The sequence below is a fragment of the Mustela lutreola genome, chromosome 13 (assembly GCF_030435805.1).
Source record: "Mustela lutreola isolate mMusLut2 chromosome 13, mMusLut2.pri, whole genome shotgun sequence".
Lineage (NCBI taxonomy): Eukaryota > Metazoa > Chordata > Mammalia > Carnivora > Mustelidae > Mustela > Mustela lutreola.
In genome coordinates, this window is record NC_081302.1 from 37411615 (window position 1) to 37432210 (window position 20596).

Below are 20596 nucleotides of genomic sequence, written 5' to 3' on the forward strand. Positions count from 1 at the left end.
CACTGATGCTGCTTAATGAAGAATGATTGTAATTTACCTAGAGGACCAAGGAAGGAAGGAAGGATACTCCAAGGAGAAAGAATGGCATGTGTGATGCCCCATGGAGGAAGCATAGCCTGAGCAGAGGGATAAGGGCAGGTGGGATCCTGGTATAAGAAGGTGGTGGTATATAATATGAACTTTGTTTAGGGATAACTGGCTTTATTTACTATAATAAATAAAAAGCCATGGAGGTGTTTGTAGGGGGGAAAGAGTATGGTAATTTAATATACGTTTTCAAAAGAGCTATGGCTGAAGTTTATCAAAACAGAAAAAGACCTGACAATATAAATGTATCTTGCAGTATGAATTCAAGCAAAGTACAGCCCATAGTGAAGTAAAACACTAAGTGCAGACTTCTTATGTAAGTATTTCATGACTTATGATATCACATATATATTATGATAGGCAGAATTCTGAGATAGCCTTAAGAAGCCTAAATTCTACTGTGGGGCTCTATAGACTACTCTCCTTTTTGAGGAAAGGAATAGTTTGTGAATATGATGCGATAAGACTCCTCTGATTAATTTACTAATCATATGACTTAATCAAAAGGGAGATTACATAAGTAGGCCTGTACTAATCAAGTATGCCCTTTAAAGGGTCTTGTCCTTCTGAATTTAGGGAAGTCTTAAGGTAAGAGCAATGGATGAAGGCACATATCAAGGATCTGAGAGTGCCACCTGGGAGCTAGGAACGGCCCAGATTAGGCAGCCAGCAGGAAAGCGGGGCGGGGGGGGTGGGGTGGGGGGCGGTGATTGATTGCAGTCAGACAAACACAAGGAACTGAATTCTTCTAATCACCTAAATGAGTTTGGAAGACTCTAATCCCAGATGCCAATCTCAGTCCCACCCAATACATTAATTTCAGCCTTGTGAGATCTGAGAAGAGGATCCAGCTAATTTGCCCAAACTCCTGACTCAGAAAAAAAGTGTAAGATAGTATGCGGGTGTTGTTGTAAGCCCCTAAATTTTTGACAACCTGTTATACAGTGTTAGAAAACTCGGTGTGTGTTTGTGTGTGCATGTTCATTCTATAAACAATGAAGACCTTTTTCTTGAATTGCTCTTAACAAACAATTATTGCTGTGCTATTGAATTCCTAACTTCATTGTTAAATTAGGACAAAGTTTTAGTCAAAGTTTTGACAAAGAACATTAGTCATCACTATACAAAAATACACTGGTATGATATAATTGTTGAGTCATTAACATGAAGTTGAAGATACATTGCAATTAAATTAAAAAAACAATTTTGAAGATGCTTTCTGACCACTTAGATTTGAAGAGGTTCAAATTTATAGTCTGAATTGGGGGTGGATGCTGTTGTGTAGTCATAGGTAAAATTAATGCTTTCATCCCAACATTGTCCTCTCCAGATTAACCTCATGTCAGCACAGTGCATAACACCTCACCTGAATGGCCACAGAGAGTGTTAAATATTTTCTAAGCTGAAAATTAAACGATTTAAAAATTCTAGATTCAATATACTGAAACAGAGAAATCATAGTGGTTGGTAGTTAAATGAGTCTGCATGGTCAATCATTTCATTATTAATTGTATTTCTTTTTTAAAGATTTTATTTATTTATTTGATAGAGACACAGGAGAGAGGGAACACAAGCAGGGGGAGTGGGAAAGGGAGAAGCGGGTTCCCCACCAATCAGGAAGCCTGATGTGGGGCTCAATCCCAGGACTCTGGGATCATGACCTGAGCTGAAGGCAGATGCTTAATGACTGAGCCACCCAGGTGCCCCACTTCTTTACTAGATGTCCATAGATTTTCCCCAAATGCTTAAATATCAAAATGAAGTTTCAACTACTGAATAATACATATAGTGTATACTCTATGTTTGTATAAAATAGCATAATTTTGATACTTAAATAAATCTCCATTTATTTTACCAGTATTACATAGAAGAGAAAAAAATAGTCAATATATATCCATATATATCTATCTCCAACATACACATGCATATGTGTTTATATTATAATAATTAATGAAAACAATTACTAAAAATAATTTCCCCAATAATTTTTGTATATTTATACTCAGGACAATTCATGTTTGATAAACCTATATGTATGTATGTATACATATATATGTATAAACTTATATAAACTTATATATATAATCCTATATATAAATGTGTGTATAGATATATATGTATATATAAATACATAGTCATATATTTATATATAAATATATATATATATATATAAATACATAGTCATATATTTATATATAAATATATATATATATATATATAGAGAGAGAGAGAGAGAGAGATACAGACCTATGTGTGGAATACTATCATATATATAACTTGAGTATATAAACTTGTATATATATATATATATATATATATATATATATATATATATATACAAACATTCATGCTGGTTGACTGAATGAAAAAATACATTTTGATTATATAACTAAGTAACTATATATCTCTTTGTAATTAAAGATATTTAATAGAAAAATATTTATCTTATAAAATATAATTATATAATTAAAAGTATTCATAGAAATATCAGTATTATTTTTAGAAGAAAAATTTTTTATTCTTATTAAAATTAAACATTAAAATTTTGATGTTTTATGATAATTTTTTTAAAGATTTTATTTATTTGACTGATAGAGATCACAAGTAGGCAGAGAGGCAGGCAGAGAGAGAGAGGAGGAAGCAGGCTCCCTGCTGAGCAGAGAGCTTGATGTGGGACTCGATCCCAGGACCTTGGGTCCATGACCTGAGCCAAAGGCAGAGGCTTTAACCCACGAGCCACCCAGGCGCCCCTGTTTTATGAGAATTTTAATTTAACTTTAATGTTTTATGTTTTAATGTTAAAACATAAAAATTAACATTAAAATAATATTATTATTTTCAGAGAAAAGAAAATATCCCTAGCTGAGTCTTTTCAGCTTTTATCAAAGGAAAATTAGAAGTTTTCCTATGGATGAACAGAGCAGTAGCATTCTCTCCCTTTTGAGTGACACACTAGGCAAATATCAAACATTTTGTTAGTGCACTGCATAGAGAGATGTATTTCCCAAAGGTCTCAAAGTCTTGACAACTATATGTTTATGTATATATATTTACATATATAACTATCCTTGGATGAATTATAGCATAAAAACAATTCATGAAAGATATGAAGCAAGATGTGTGAAAATATTAGACTCTTCTGAAATTATAACTTCTAATCATTATAATTACCCAATATTTTAATATATTTCAAAAAGTTATCCAACTTTGTCAGTAGTTTAGTCACCAGTGACACTGTACTAACTGAAAGATATTAAATTAAAAATACACAGCACAAAAACAAGGTTTCTAAAAGTTAACTGTTGATATATCTCTATATATATATATTTCTCATTCTGAAAAATTACCTACATCTACCATTTTGACATTGTGTATTCAATATGTAGATATTGTAAAAAGAAATTTAGTTACCTAAATTTTCAAATGAGGATGATATTGAGGTAAGCGAGTTAAAACCAAAACTTTTTCAGTGAATTACCTTAATGACATGACTATACATTGGCTTCTATACTAAGATGCAGAAATGGATGTATAATTAGTGAAGATGTACATTATAACGTGTTGTGTGATAGAAAATATTGGTATAACTTGCTTTTCTTGCTAGTATTTCACCCATTGTATTTTGTAGAAATAACACTTATGATGTGGTAAGTGTCCAATAAGACTAAAGGTGTCTTTCAACATATAGATATTTCTCTCTTATGTATGATATATAATTCATATTGAGCTTTCCTCAAAATAATCAAGTCTCCCAATATCAAAACCTTACTCATTTATTTTTCTTCAGGGAGAAAGAGAAAGAGAGAGAGCATGAGAAGGGGTGGGGAGCAGGGAGAGAATTTCTCTCTCTCTGAGAGAGAGAATCCCAAGCAGGCCCCATACCCAACACTGAGCCCAGTACAAGGCTGGATCCCACAATCGGAACATCATAACCTGAGCCAAAATCAAGAGCCTGATACTTAACTGACTGAGCTACCCACGTGCCCCCAAACTTTACTCCTTTAAAAAAAAGAAATAATGCTTAAGTGATTCATGAAGGATTATGATATAACGCTAAAGACAAATAAATTGGTTGGTGTTGTTATTTTATTATATCAATTGTGCTAGTAATAATTTATAATTTAAAAACCCATTTTATTCCAAAATTTATAGAACATGAACCATAGAATAGATGTTTTATCATAAGATCTTATTTAAAAAAAAAAGACTCAATTAAATTAGCGTCATCTATTTGTTTGGCCAGTAAAGATTTTAATATTCCCATTTTGGTAAGCAAAACAAAGCTTAAAAAGTAAATATGTTAACCAAGATCATATAGTTAGTAAGTAGCTAAATCTGTTTATATCCAAGACTTAAGTTTTATAATTATCCTACTTATACAGCAGCCCACATAACCAATGAACTTGGACTTTTGACATAGAAGAAAATTATTGATTAAAATATTTTTTTAAAAAAAGTAAACTTCAATGACTTTGAAATCTTTTGTGTGAATGGTTGAAGTAAAATATGCACTTCTAGCTTATTATTTCATTACAATTTTCTTTTTTTTCTTTTTTTTTAAAATTTATTTATTTATTTATTTATTTTAATATAATTTTTTATTTTTTATAAACATATATTTTTATCCCCAGGGGTACAGGTCTGTGAATCACCAGGTTTACACACTTCACAGCACTCACCAAAACACATACCCTCCCCAACGTCCATAATACCACCCCCTTCTCCCAAACCCCATCCACCCAACAACCCTCAGTTTGTTTTGTGAGATTAAGAGTCACTTATGGTTTGTCTCCCTCCCAATCCCATCTTCTTTCATTTATTCTTCTCGTACCCACTTAAGCCCCCATGTTGCATCACCACTTCCTCATATCAGGGAGATCATATGATAGTTGTCTTTCTCTGCTTGACTTATTTCGCTAAGCATGATACGCTCTAGTTCCATCCATGTTGTCGTAAATGGCAAGATTTCATTTCTTTTGATGGCTGCATAGTATTCCATTGTGTATATATACCACATCTTCTTGATCCATTCATCTGTTGATGGACATCTAGGTTCTTTCCATAGTTTGGCTATTGTGGACATTGCTGCTATAAACATTCGAGTACAGGTGCCCCTTTGGATCACTACGTTTGTATCTTTAGGGTAAAAGCCCAATAGTGCAATTGCTGGGTCATAGGGCAGTTCTATTTTCAACATTTTGAGGAACCTCCATGCTGTTTTCCAGAGAGGTTGCACCAGCTTGCATTCCCACCAAAAGTGTAGGAGGGTTCCCCTTTCTCCGCATCCTCGCCAGCATCTGTCATTTCCTGACTTGTTGATTTTAGCCATTCTGACTGGTGTGAGGTGATATCTCATTGTGGTTTTGATTTGTATTTCCCTGATGCCGAGTGATATGGAGCACTTTTTCATGTGTCTGTTGGCCATCTGGATGTCTTCTTTGCAGAAATGTCTGCTCATGTCCTCTGCCCATTTCTTGATTGGATTATTTGTTCTTTGGGTGTTGAGTTTGCTAAGTTCTTTATAGATTCTGGACACTAGTCCTTTATCTGATATGTCGTTTGCAAATATCTTCTCCCATTCTGTCAGTTGTCTTTTGATTTTGTGAACTGTTTCCTTTGCTGTGCAAAAGCTTTTGACCTTGATGAAATCCCAATAGTTCATTTTTGGCCTTGCTTCCCTTGCCTTTGGCGTTGTTCCTAGGAAGATGTTGCTGCGGCTGAGGTCAAAGAGGTTGCTGCCCGTGTTCTCCTCAAGGATTTTGATGGATTCCTTTCGCACATTGAGGTCCTTCATCCATTTTGAGTCTATTTTTGTGTGTGGTGTAAGGAAATGGTCCAATTTCATTTTTCTGCATGTGGCTGTCCAATTTTCCCAGCACCATTTATTGAAGAGGCTGTCTTTTTTCCATTGGACATTCTTTCCTGCTTTGTCGAAGATTAGTTGACCATAGAGTTGAGAGTCTATTTCTGGGCTCTCTATTCTGTTCCATTGATCTATGGGTCTGTTTTTGTGCCAGAACCATGCTGTCTTGATGATGACAGCTTTGTAATAGAGCTTGAAGTCCGGGATTGTGATGCCACCAACGTTGGCTTTCTTTTTCAATATCCCTTTAGCTATTCGAGGTCTTTTCTGGTTCCATATAAATTTTAGAATTATTTGTTCCATTTCTTTGAAAAAGATGGATGGTACTTTGATAGGAATTGCATTAAATGTGTAGATTGCTTTAGGTAGCATAGACATTTTCACAATATTTATTCTTCCAATCCAGGAGCATGGAACATTTTTCCATTTCTTTGTGTCTTCCTCAATTTCTTTCATGAGTACTTTATAGTTTTCTGAGTATAGATTCTTAGCCTCTTTAGTTAGGTTTATTCCTAGGTATCTTATGGTTTTGGGTGCAATTGTAAATGGGATTGACTCCTTAATTTCTCTTTCTTCTGTCTTGTTGTTGGTGTAGAGATATGCAACTGATTTCTGTGCATTGATTTTATATCCTGACACTTTACTGAATTCCTGTACAAGTTCTAGCAGTTTTGGAGTGGAGTCTTTTGGGTTTTCCACATATAGTATCATATCATCTGCGAAGAGTGATAATTTGACTTCTTCTTTGCCGATTTGGATGCCTTTAATTTCCTTTTGTTGTCTGATTGCTGAGGCTAGGACCTCTAGTACTATGTTGAATAGCAGTGGTGATAATGGACATCCCTGCCGTGTTCCTGACCATAGCGGAAAAGCTTTCAGTTTTTCTCTATTGACAATGATATTTGCGTTGGGTTTTTCATAGATGGCTTTGATGATATTGAGGTATGTGCCCTCTATCCCTACACTTTGAAGAGTTTTGAAGGGATGCTGTACTTTGTCAAATGCTTTTTCAGCATCTATTGAGAGTATCATATGGTTCTTGTTCTTTCTTTTATTGATGTGTTGTATCACATTGACTGATTTGCGGATGTTGAACCAACCTTGCAGCCCTGGAATAAATCCCACTTGGTCGTGGTGAATAATCCTTTTAATGTACTGTTGAATCCTATTGGATAGGAATTTGGTGAGAATTTTCACATCTGTGTTCATCAAGGATACTGGTCTAGAGCTCTCTTTTTTGATGGGATCCTTGTCTGGTTTGGGGATCAAGGTGATGTTGGACTCATAAAATGCGTTTGGAAGTTTTCCTTCCATTTCTATTTTTTGGAACAGTTTCAGGAGAATAGGAATTAGTTGTTCTTTAAATGTTTGGTAGAATTCCCCCGGGAAGCCGTCTGGCTCTGGGCATTTGTTTGTTTGGAGATTTTTAAGGACTGTTTCAATCTCCTTACTGGTTATGGGTCTGTTCAGGCTTTTTATTTCTTCCTGGTTCAATTGTGGTAGTTTATATGTTTCTAGGAATGCATCCATTTCTTCCAGATTGTCAAATTTGTTGGCGTAGAGTTGCTCATAGTATGTTCTTATAATAGTTTGTATTTCTTTGGTGTTAGTTGTGATCTCTCCTCTTTCATTCATGATTTTATTTATTTGGGTCCTTTCTCTTCTTTTTGATAAGTCTGGCCAGGGGTTTATCAATTTTACTAATTCTTTCAAAGAACCAGCTCCTACTTTCGTTGATTTGTTCTATTGTTTTTTTGGTTTCTATTTCATTGATTTCTGCTCTGATCTTTATGATTTCTCTTCTCCTGCTAGGCTTAGGGTTTCTTTCTTGTTCTTTCTCCAGCTCCTTTAGGTGTAGGGTTAGATTGTGTACCTGAGACCTTTCTTGTTTCTTGAGAAAGGCTTGTATCGCTATATATTTTCCTCTCAGGACTGCCTTTGTTGTGTCCCACAGATTTTGAACCGTTGTATTTTCATTATCATTTGTTTCCATGATTTTTTTCAATTCTTCTTTAATTTCCCGGTTGACCCATTCATTCTTTAGAAGGATACTGTTTAGTCTCCATGTATTTTGGTTCTTTTCAAACTTCCTTTTGTGGTTGAGTTCTAGCTTTAGAGCATTGTGGTCTGAAAATATGCAGGGAATGATCCCAATCTTTTGATACCGGTTGAGTCCTGATTTAGGACCGAGGATGTGATCTATTCTGGAGAATGTTCCATGTGCACTAGAGAAGAATGTGTATTCTGTTGCTTTGGGATGAAATGTTCTGAATATATCTGTAATGTCCATCTGGTCCAGTGTGTTGTTTAAGGCCTTTATTTCCTTGCTGATCTTTTGCTTGGATGATCTGTCCATTTCAGTGAGAGGAGTGTTAAAGTCCCCTACTATTATTGTATTATTGTTGATGTGTTTCTTTGATTTTGTTATTAATTGATTTATATAGTTGGCTGCTCCCACGTTGGGGGCATAGATATTTAAAATTGTTAAATCTTCTTGTTGGACAGACCCTTTGAGTATGATATAGTGTCCTTCCTCATCTCTTATTATAGTCTTTGGCTTAAAATCTAATTGATCTGATATAAGGATTGCCACTCCTGCTTTCTTCTGATGTCCATTAGCATGGTAAATTCTTTTCCACCCCCTCACTTTAAATCTGGAGGTGTCTTCGGGTTTAAAATGAGTTTCTTGGAGGCAACATATAGATGGGTTTTGTTTTTTTATCCATTCTGATACCCTGTGTCTTTTGACAGGGGCATTTAGCCCATTAACATTCAGGGTAACTATTGAGAGATATGAATTTAGTGCCATTGTTTTGCCTGTAAGGTGACTGTTACTGTATATGGTCTCTGTTCCTTTCTGATCTACCACTTGTAGGCTCTCTCTTTGCTTAGAGGACCCCTTTCAAGATTTCCTGTAGAGCTGGTTTGGTGTTTGCAAATTCTTTCAGTTGTTGTTTGTCCTGAAAGCTTTTAATCTCTCCTTCTATTTTCAATGATAGCCTAGCTGGATATAGTATTCTGGGCTGCATGTTTTTCTCATTTAGTGCTCTGAAAATATCATGCCAGCTCTTTCTGGCCTGCCAGGTCTCTGTGGATAAGTCAGCTGCCAATCTAATATTTTTACCATTGTATGTTACAGACTTCTTTTCCCGGGCTGCTTTCAGGATTTTCTCTTTGTCACTGAGACTTGTAAATTTTACTATTAGGTGACGGGGTGTGGGCCTATTCTTATTGATTTTGAGGGGTGTTCTCTGAACCTCCTGAATTTTGATGCTCGTTCCCTTTGCCATATTGGGGAAATTCTCCCCAATAATTCTCTCTAGTATACCTTCTGCTCCCCTCTCTCTTTCTTCTTCTTCTGGAATCCCAATTATTCTAATGTTGTTTCGTCTTATGGTGTCACTTATCTCTCGAATTCTCCCCTCGTGGTCCAGTATCTGTTTGTCCCTCTTTTGCTCAGCTTCTTTATTCTCTGTCATTTGGTCTTCTATATCACTAATTCTTTCTTCTGCCTCATTTATCCTAGCAGTGAGAGCCTCCATTTTTGATTGCACCTCATTAATAGCTTTTTTGATTTCAACTTGGTTAGATTTTAGTTCTTTTATTTCTCCAGAAAGGGCTTTTATATCTCTCGAGAGGGTTTCTCTAATATCTTCCATGCCTTTTTTGAGCCCGGCTAGAACCTTGAGAATTGTCATTCTGAAGTCTAGATCTGACATATTACCAATGTCTGTATTGATTAGGTCCCTAGCCTTCGGTACTGCCTCTTGTTCTTTTTTTTGTGTTGAATTTTTCCGTCTTGTCATTTTGTCCAGAGAAGAGTATATGAGGGGGCAAGTAAAATACTAAAAGGGTGGCAACAACCCCAGGAAAATATGCTTTAACCAAAGTAGAAGAGATCCCAAATCGTGAGGGGGGAGAAAGGGGATAAAAAGAGGTTCAAAAAGGAAGAAAGAAAAAAAAGAAAAAAAAAAAAAAAAGAAAAGAATTAAAAAAAAAAAAAGAAAACACCTAAGAAAAATATAAAAAAGAAAAAATATATGTATTAGATAAACTAGTAAAAAATCATTAAAAAAGAAAAAGGTAACAGTTAAAAAAAGAAATTTTACCCGAAGGCGAGAAAAAAAAAAACAAAAAATGAAAAAGAAAAAAATTAAATTAACCGCAAGACTAAAAAAAATCACAGGGCAAAAGCCATGAGTTCCGTGCTTTGCTTTCTCCTCCGCTAGAATTCTGCTGCTCTCCTTGGTATTGAAACCGCACTCTTTGGTAGGTGAACTTGGTCTCGGCTGGATTTCTTGTTGATCTTCTGGGCGAGGGGCCTGTTGTAGTGATTCTCAAGTGTCTTTGCTCCAGGCGGAACTGCACCGCCCTTACCTGGGGCCGGGGTGAGTAATCCGCTTGGGTTTGCTTTCAGGAGCTTTTGTTCCCTAAGCGCTTTCTGTAGAGTTCCGGAGGATGGGAATACAAATGGCGGCCTCCTGGTCTCCGGCCGGGAGGAGCCGAGAGCCCAGGGCCCCACTCCTCAGTGTGCGCTCAGAGAACCGCGCCCAGTTACTCCCGTCTGCCTGACCTCCAGCCGCGCTCCGAGCTCACCGAGCCTGCGACCGGTTCAAGGTCACCCTGAGCTGCGAGCTTACTGTCGGCTCTGTCTCTGCAGCCGGCCTTCCTGTTCCAATACCCGCAAGCTCTGTGACACTCAGACACCCCCGATCCTTCTGTGACCCTGCGGGACCTGAGGCCACGCTGACCCCGTGTGGGCTTTGCCCCGGGTAGCCTCTGGAGCGATGTCCCTCAGCGGAACAGACTTTTAAAAGTCCTGATTTTGTGCGCGGTTGCTCCACCGCTTGCCAGGAGCCGGCCCCTCCCCCCGGGGTCTATCTTCCCGTCGCTTTGGATTCACTTCTCCGCCGGTCCTACCTTTCAGAAAGTGGTTGTTTTTCTGTTTCCAGAATTGCTGTTCTTCTTCTCTTAGATCTGCCGATGGATTTTCAGGTGTTTGCAATCTTTAGATAAGCTATCTACACACCCAGATTTTCAATGCACGCATGTATACTTGGGGCTCTGCACTAAAGAAACCTATGAATATGTTCAATACAGGACTTCCTAAATCTATTTCACCATGAACTCTTTTTTTGATGGGTTTTACAGTTATTCTTAACATCCCATGCCCATTACAATTTTAAATAAAAAAATCAAGTGGAAAAAAAAAGTAGGAAAAATGAAGCATTATTTAATTTGTCAATGTACAAAATATTTTCACTAAAGTAACTGCAAAGTCGTTGACAGTATTAGGTCTTCTCTCAGACTAAAATAAAGATTTGACTGACAAAAAAAAAAAATACAGCCTAATTTTTTAAGTGAATTGGATTTTCTGAGTACTTGATGTTTTGTCTCTATAGGATCAATGAGTTGCCTGTTTTTCCTAGATGGAAACAGTTGAATTAGAAAGCGTGCTTCTCTTTGTCAGTCCATTATAAAGCCTAACAGAGTAGCCAGTCAATGTCAATTTGTGTGTAACATTTCCAGTGAGGTTCCCAGGAATCAGAAAAAAGAACAGCATGGGACCTAGGGGCAGGACCTGCTCTTTAAATGGTGTTTCAGAAGAAAGAGTCATGTGCCTGTTACTAGCTCTTCTGAGATACCAAGCAGAGGAGAAGTCTTTAACAAACTGAATTTTAAATGAACGTTGATCTCTTTGTAGAAACAGAAACAGCATTTCTTGAAAAGGAAACAGTCAGGCAATTAATTCCGGGTAACTAATTTGGTATAGAAAGGAAGAAAATCAGGCTAGCTTGTCAGTTTAAAAAGTAAGGATGACAGGAAAATAGTGAGGGAGATGCGAATCATTTCACCCACCTAAAATATGGATTTGTCAGGATGAGAAAATATCACTATTGAATGTGTCTATATTAAGATTGAAATTTGACATTCTACATGAGGAAAAAAAAAACAATATTAATAATATTTTAAAAGTATCCTTTAGCCAATTTGATGAACTTATGTAAACTGAATTGTGCGAATAATTTAGCTTTCCAAAATATATTCACAGGAGCATATATTTCAACTGATTTTTACAGGTGTTGAAAGGTTTCTGTAGGATATTGAGTATAAACATTTAGACTAACAGTTTTGTTTTTTTTTTTTAAGATTTATTTATTTGAGAGAGAGAACAAGAGGAAAAAACGTGAGCAACGGGAGTCACAGAGGCAGAGGGGGAAAGAATCTTAAGCTCACTGAGCTCAGAGCCCAATGTTGCTCAATCCCAGAACCCTGAGATCATGACCAGAGTTGAAATGAAGAGTCAGCCACTTAACTGACTGAGCCACGTAGGCACCCTTAGATTAACAGTTTTATTTGATGAAGATATTCTGCTGTCTTTAATATCCTAATATGTACGATAAATCTCTAAGATAGGATAGAGTATTCAGTAGTTCCTCAGTAATTTTCCTTTTTTATCATTCATTCATTCAGCAAAACTGTTTTTCAGATCTCCCAGACACTGTTCCAGGTACTAGGAAATAGCAAGGAATAAAATAGATAAAACTTCCTACCTTCAGTAGTTTTGCATTCTAATTGAACATCTTATGGGTATAACGTTCTCTGTAGTAGTCTGTGAAAAATGCTGACAAAATATATACATATTGTTTCAGAATTTAATAGGATAATAGGTAACACTTTCTGATGTAGAGCAATGTGGTTCTGGATATTTTGTTAGCAGAGAACTTGAGACTTTATTTGATGCCACTCTGAGAATACTTATTCAAGGAATGAGCCATTCAACATATACAATTGATAAAATTAGAAGATAAAAGGCCAATAATCATAAATATCACTTGAGAAGTCAGACCAGTTGAACAGTGAACTAGAAAATCATACAATTTCATATTGGGGGCTATCATGGTAAATTAAAAGAAGTGATGCACGGAAAGTTCTAAAATTTTAAGGCACAGGTAGCAAGATTCAGACTATTTCCTAAAAGAATACAGTTTAATGCAAAGTGATATTCTCTGTAGTATAGCCACAGACTACCACACAGCTCTTCTTCTTCTAAGAATTCCAGTAGTTGGCATTGTTAGTTGAAAAAAAAAATTATTAAAAGTGAAACCATTATTCTTGGTATCATTCAGATTAATGGGAGAGCCACGCTCATACAGTGATACACTCTGGAAGCAACAAGGGTGCCCATCAAATATGATGACTGCCTTTATATGAGGCTGTCTACATTGGATTATCAGTGTCAGTGCCTTTATGCTGTCAAACGGAATCTGATCCGAAAATATGAACCCACATGAAATATAACAGATACATTTTTTTAAAAAAATAACTGCTGGATGTGGCTCATGTTCTGTATTTACAAAAAAAAAAAAAAAAAAAAAAATTAAGCTCCACTGTAGATGTGAAGCCCAATGCAGGGCTTGAACTTATAACCCTGATATCAAAACCCAGACTGAGGTCAAGGGTCAGATGCTTAACCATTTGAGCCACCCAGGCACCCTTCATGTTCTATACTAAAATGAGAAAAGAACCGTCCAAAGTGGGTCTCAATATATTTCGGTCACTTGAAATCTCAACCACAATAATACATTTATCAAGGCTCACAATGGCTTATAATTATTACTCAATTATTATTCAATTATCACTAGTTGCCATTGTTGAGTTCTCACATATTCCAGCACTTTGCATATCATCTCACTTAGCCCTTACAACAACTTGGATAACTACTATTATCCTCATGTTGCAGAAGAGGACACAGAGACATATCAAAGTTAAATAACAGATGAAGTTCACACAGTGGCCCTGATTTTTACTATCTCATCTGTGAGAGGCCAAAGACGGCACTGGCTCCACTATTCTCCCAGTTTTAATTCAGGTCTGAGCTCTTTCTTTGATAAACACAGGATCCAAAACACAGCACAGCAATGCTCAGCACATAGGGATTACTCAATAAATATTTGTGGATAAAATCAGAGATACGTATATAATCAGAACAGTCTTCACTCTCACTTATAATTGAAAAAATTCCATACTAGGAGTAAATTCCATACTAGGATCGAACATAAAGTTGATCGTTAACTTTGATCATTATCTAGCAATAGGAAATGGATGTTTTTTTCATTCCCAACCAACACTGTGTTTAAAATGTGCATTCTATTTTGAGACATCGCTTTTCAAACACATTTTCTCCAATCTACTCCTCGAAAACTTATTTGAATACACAAATTGACTCTTGGATATGCAAATGTACATCACAGTTTAAATTTAATTTAATTTGATTCCATATAAAATAAAACCAATGATTAAATTGGTCTTTTTATTGTATATTTACTTTACTTTTGCTAACAGAATGCACTGCTTAAAGAGAGACACTTCTGGTGTTTGCAAATGTGTCCTGATTTGCATGCCTGGAAAAAATTGCAAACAACTCAGTTCTATTAGTCAATACTTATTGATCACAATCAGAGTTAGTTATTCAGGTATGCTGATCATAAATTATAACCATAACATTTATTTTATAATAATAAATTACAACTTTAATTAGAAACTCTCTTGTGATTTTTTCATTTGTAAGGATCTCTTTATTGTTATTTAGAGCTCTTCTATGTAATCAATACTCTATTAAGGTTTCAAGTTAATAGTCTGTATGAATCAAAAATTTAAAAGCTGTCCTCAATGAAAAAATCATTATCATTATTATCTTGTTGTTTAATATTTATTATGCACCACATTTCTTCACTGAGCTTTGACATTATTTATATTAGTTTTAAAGGTCTCAGTAAAATACCTATAATAAAAATGAGAAAATTTTCTATTTGCTTGAGCTTGAAAGGCAATTATTTTTAAACTTGAGGTTCTCTGTATTCTGAATTTACTTAAAGTTTTATTTGAAGAAAGGGGGCCAAAAAAGTTGAGCTAAAAATTTCAGAGATTTCTAAAGTATGAAAAATTCTCTTATATCCTTTTTTGCTTTTTACTTTGATATTATTATAAATCACTTAGTAATCAAAATAATTAGCAACAGATACTGTCCTCCATTCTCCCAGACTAGAGTCTATATATTGGTTTCACTTTTTAGAATAATATGTTGTAAAGGCAATTACATATTCACAAACCTCCATGTTCTCTGATATATTCCCAAATTCACACAAAAACCATACAATGGAAATTTTGTATAATTTTTAAATACAGATATTATTAAGATATAATTCTTCAAATAAGTATTACTTGAGGGTAAATTATGTGGTAGTTACCGTGTTATCCTCTAAGGGATGTACAAAATGAGACTACCTTTGAATTAAGCTAAGAAAGTGAAACACTTGCATATAAAACATAATAAATAAGACTGTCGCTCTCGACCCACAAGGACGACAAGAAGCCTGGTTCGGTGTTAATGCTTCATTCCCTTTATTTAATGCTTCATCCCCCTTTTATTTCGTCAACTTCCTTAGCTTATATACAGCAGGGTGACCAATAAGGGGCCAAGCAATAGGGAGAGCCAATGAGAGTCTTGTTACTATGCTGATGAAATTTGAAACAGCCAATGACTATGTCCTCCTTTAGGCGGGCTTCACCAGAAAGTTCGTTGTTTACTTGCAGCGTATTTTGCTGGCAATGAGCCAAGCGCCATCTTGTAATGGCAGGGACTTTCCCGGCCGGAGGCGGTCCCCAACATCACTAGACAGTAAACAAATGTAGGAACATTGAGGTAAAAGGAGCTCTTATTGACAGTTAGGGATGATGGGAACAAGCCCCAAGTGAAAAACATGCACTTGGGCTGGGAGGCCTAGGTGGCTCAGGTCATGATCCCAGGGCTCTGGGATCCAGTTCTGCATTGGGCTCTCTGCTCAGCAAAAAGACTGCTTCTCCCTCACCCACTCCTCCTGCTTGTGTTCCCTCTTTTGCTGTGCCTCTCTCTGACAAATAAATAAATAAAATCTTAAAAAAAAAAAGAAAAAGAAAAACATGCAGTTGGGGCACTTTCTGTTGGCTGTTATTGTTATGCTGATTCTCTGACAGAGCAAACCCAGGATTCAGCCCAATATATACAAGCCAGGCTTAATACAAACTCCACAAACCTGATGACCACGGCTCCAAGGCACTAGTGAGTTCCCTGAGTTGCCTACCAATATTACTCAATCAGGAGGAGGACCTTCTGACCAGGCAGGAGGTGGCTTGTCCAACCAATTAGGAGGAGACATTTTTTTTTTCTTTCCTTATTAGCATATTGGGCCAGCTTGGGAACTTGAGCAGGAACTTTATATAAGCAGGGCCTTCCCCTGTGTTGCAGAGGTCCAACGAACTACTCTGTTAACGCTACGTCTCCCTTCAGTTCCAGATATAGCTCCAACAAAGCCTTGCTTGTGCCTTTGACTTTGGGGTCCAAACTTATTTCTCTTCCTTCTACGGTTATTGCTGGGCCAAAGACCCCAACTCGAGTTCTTGGTTCTCTGACCTTCATGAACACATACAGTTGGTGAAGGCTGGAAAAGCTATTCGGGAATTCATTTGGATTAACTACAGTTCAACAAACAAGCCAAAAGTTATGTTATGTTCACTTGAGAGCAACAGAGAACAAAATCCCCCAATGGTTTAAAACACAAAATATTTAGAAGTGTGCAGTCCAGAGCTGATAGGGCACTCTGCCTCACAAACTCCTCACAGACCCAGAATCTCTTCATTACTCTGCACCCCTAAAGTGCAGCCCCTATCTTAGTCCAAAGAATAATCTACATTCCAGACATCAGGATAGAAGAAGAAATTAAAAGAGGACAAAGGTGATATATATTTTTTGTTTTGTTAAAGAATAATCAAGACTGCCTTAATGTTAATTTCAGCTTGATTAAAATTTAAACAGATGTTTTCCTGACTGTAAATCCCTAATCTCTTTTTTGTTAGAACAATTACTTTAGAAACTTCTAATTGCAGATTCTTCCTCTGCTCCTTTGAAATGTATGTAAATCTCCCAGCCTCTAGCCAGTTTTACAATCTAGAAATGTCTTTCTCAGGGACCTGGAGCCATCCTTTTCAAATGTGATCAAGAAAGATAGAGCTCCTATTTCTCAGTTTCTATGGGACTTCTGTAGCCTTACTTTGATGAACACCAGTTAGGAAACACAGATGATCTAAACACAGAGAAAAAACACTTGCAAACTCAGGAATGACTCAATGTGCTCAACACATCCCAAAGGTCAACTGACCCCAAGGAAGTCTGGTTCTCTACTACTTTCTACTACTTTCTCCATTGTTTAAAAACCCTCCTGCCTTTTGTTGTGGTGGATTTGAGTTCATTCTCTCTTCCTTATTGCAACAGTCTTGAATAACATCTCCCTTGCCTGTTTAATTTTCTTCCGTATAATTTGTCTTTGACAAGTAGTTTGCCACAAGTTCCCACATAATACTCAACCTCATCAGATTGACCAGAACTTTGCTGCTAGGCCACTGGGAAATGTAGTCTTTCTTTTGAACAAAAGAAATTTTTTGAATAAAAAATTTTATTATTGTGAAAGAAAAAAGATAATTGACAATGGAGGCAGCTAACAGTCATTACCATGCAATCATTTACTTAGTAACTTATGTGCAAAAATAATAAGAGATGAATATCACTTTTTGGCAGTTCTTAAAATATGCAGTACTATTTTCAAGATTCCTAGTGTTTTATGTCTTTCTTCTCTTATCCACTTACCCTACAAAATTTAGCTTCATAATTTAAAAAAAAAATGTTTTCAATTGTTTTTTAATGTTCTTTCTTTTCTTTTCTTTCTTTCTTTCTTTCTTTTTTTTTTTTTAATTTTCATTCCATTGTTCACTAATTGACATTGGACACCATCTTGTGTTGTGTTGAGTCATGTACATTGCTTCAGTTTTTAACGCTTAAGTTCCTAACACTTTTCCCCAGTGTTAGGAACAAAAGCTTATGGATGGCTCATGTTCAGACTGTCATGTGCTCATCCTTGATCAATTATTGTGGTCAAAGGGATAGAATATGATGATTATTTTATGTTCACGTGACACATTCACCCCACTAAATGGACTTATTTTATCAAATCCATTTAGGCTTTACTCAAAGAAATTCAGGAAACTTTTACTAAAACAAGGGAAAATGTACTGAAACTGATTTTTAATGATTATGTTTTAGGATTCTTTCTTTTGCTCTTTTGATATCTCTCTGTCTCCGTGTCTCCCTCCCTCCCTCCCTCCCTCCCTCAGTTCTTTACAACTGACCTATACTACTGGATTTCTAAAGCTTTAATAAAGTGTTATAATTGGTGTTAAAGGAAGTTTCTTTGGGTTACCTCTCGGTTTCAATGTAGGAATGCAAATAAACCTTACTTGAAATTACTTTAATGCTTTCTTTTTCTTTTTTTTTAAGAGTGTTTTTTTTTTTCTTTTTAAGATTTTTTTTTTTTTTTTTTTTTTAATTTATCTGACAGAGAGAGCTAGACAGCAAGACAGGGACCATAAGCAGAGGGAGTGGGAGCCCAACTGCAGGGCTGCATTCCAGGACCTCAGGATCATGACCTGAGCTAAAGGCAGATACCTAATGACTGAGCCACTCAGGTGCCCCACTTTAATGTTTTCTAAACAAATAAACTGTGATCTTTTTGAGATGAAACAATGGATTTTATTTTTCAGTATATGCCTAGCCTTGAAAGCAATGCCAATTTTTGTTTGCTGAATGCTAATCTGGTTTAGGAAAATGAATATAAAATGATATTGACTGTATTACCTTTGAATGCTGAAATTTTATATGGTAATTATTTAATGATAAATATGATCATTACATTCTTTATTAATCACATATTAATTTCTTAATTTTAAGGGTGAGCAATTGTACTACGATTGGTTAACAATGACTCTGGACCAGAATAAACTCTACTAAATACAACAATGCTCAGTGAGCATGGACTTAACCAGAACTACCATGAATTTGCTCTTTTTCCAGTAGCAAATATTCATAGTAAAAATATCTGAGCTAATTAGTCAGGAACTAAAAGAACTTGGATTACAAAATTAGAGTGTACTAGCCTCTCTGGCTCTCCATTTTGAGAGTCTTTACAACTAATTCATCCGTAGATCTTTACAATTTATTTTTACTCCACAATTTATCTCTTGTTGCAATGCTGCCTTGCATATTACTTCTTGGAAAGCAGATTTTAATGTTGTTGTTATATTTTTTGATAGTCTTAAAAACTCATTTCTTATCCCCATTTCTTAACTCGTCAACACTCACTTAACTTGCTTTTAAGTATTATTTATTTATTTAAATTTTCTTTAGCATATATTTTAGAATTTTTTATATACTTACAGTACAATGATTATCATGAATACTGTATTTATGTGGTAATCCTTTTTTTTTCCCCCCAGGGAAGAAAGAATGCTATGAAAGGCATGATAGAAAGAGAAAAAAATAATGGTGGATATAAAATAGATCTCAATAATGTCAAAAAGCCACTTTGAATTACAAAGATGAAGGATAGTCATTATAAGTCAAGTTTAGCATTTAAAATATAATATTTTAGAATTCCATTTCTGGGGAATATAAGGTCTTTGGTCCTCTTGCAATGGCTAGCTAAACAGAAGTATAAATAAAGAGCTTGTGGTTATTATCAAGATCAAAATCTCAAGAGAAAAGTTGTGTATGATCATCTATATGGATATTGAAGTCATTAATATATAATACAGATTAAAGTTGAAATAATTGTGAGCTCAATTCAGATAGCACATGAGAAGAGAGATAATAAGATTCATTGTTATTAAACCTAAATTGTTTTAGATGAAGGACAAGGCATGATTAGCTTGCGCTGAGATTCCAGGGGGTATAGGTGGAAATTTTAGGAGGAGATAGAGGCTGCAAAACACTGTCAATATGTCAGTTTGTCCTAATTGGCAGTCTAGAAAGAATGCTATTGGGTTGCCCCTCAGGATTCCAAAATTTGGATGAAACTGTCACAGTTGGGCAAACAAACATAGAACCAACTTTCTGAGACCAGATAGTAGCAGGAGAGGATTCTTTGGTTTTATAATCTTCTGGGGGAAAAAAAAAAAAGAAAAAAAAATATATATAGCGCCTAGGTCATTTGGAGGTCTCATACTTCACAAGTAGAATTAGTCTTTCCAGGCAAAGTTGTTCAGTGCTTCTTTATAATAAGTCATTTGAACAGATATCTAAAAAAGAAGAGGTTTCAGTTTACCTTTGCTTACTGCACTGAGTGAGTGAGATTGGAAAACATCAATGTGCTCCCCTCATAAACTCAAAAACACATATTATACATGATGCAATTGAAGGGGCAAAGGCACTAACATTTTTTGATTCACTATATTCTTGGAGTACAGAAAATGCTGATGTTATCTCAATTAGATAATAAATTACTGGTGGCAAATATGGGTCATATATTCACTTTTAATAACATATATGATACACAAAACACTGCTATGTTGGATCACAATTGTCATTAATAAATAAAATTGAGCATTAAATATGTAATGTTGCATTCTTTGCATGAGAAGATAAAACTTCAACCAAATTTGCATTGTCAAGAGTTAAACTTACAGATACACATGATCACAAATACTAATTGCTGCTTTTTTCAGAAGACACATGTTACATTCTGTACCTTCTATTTACTCATTTTTCAGCAGAATTTT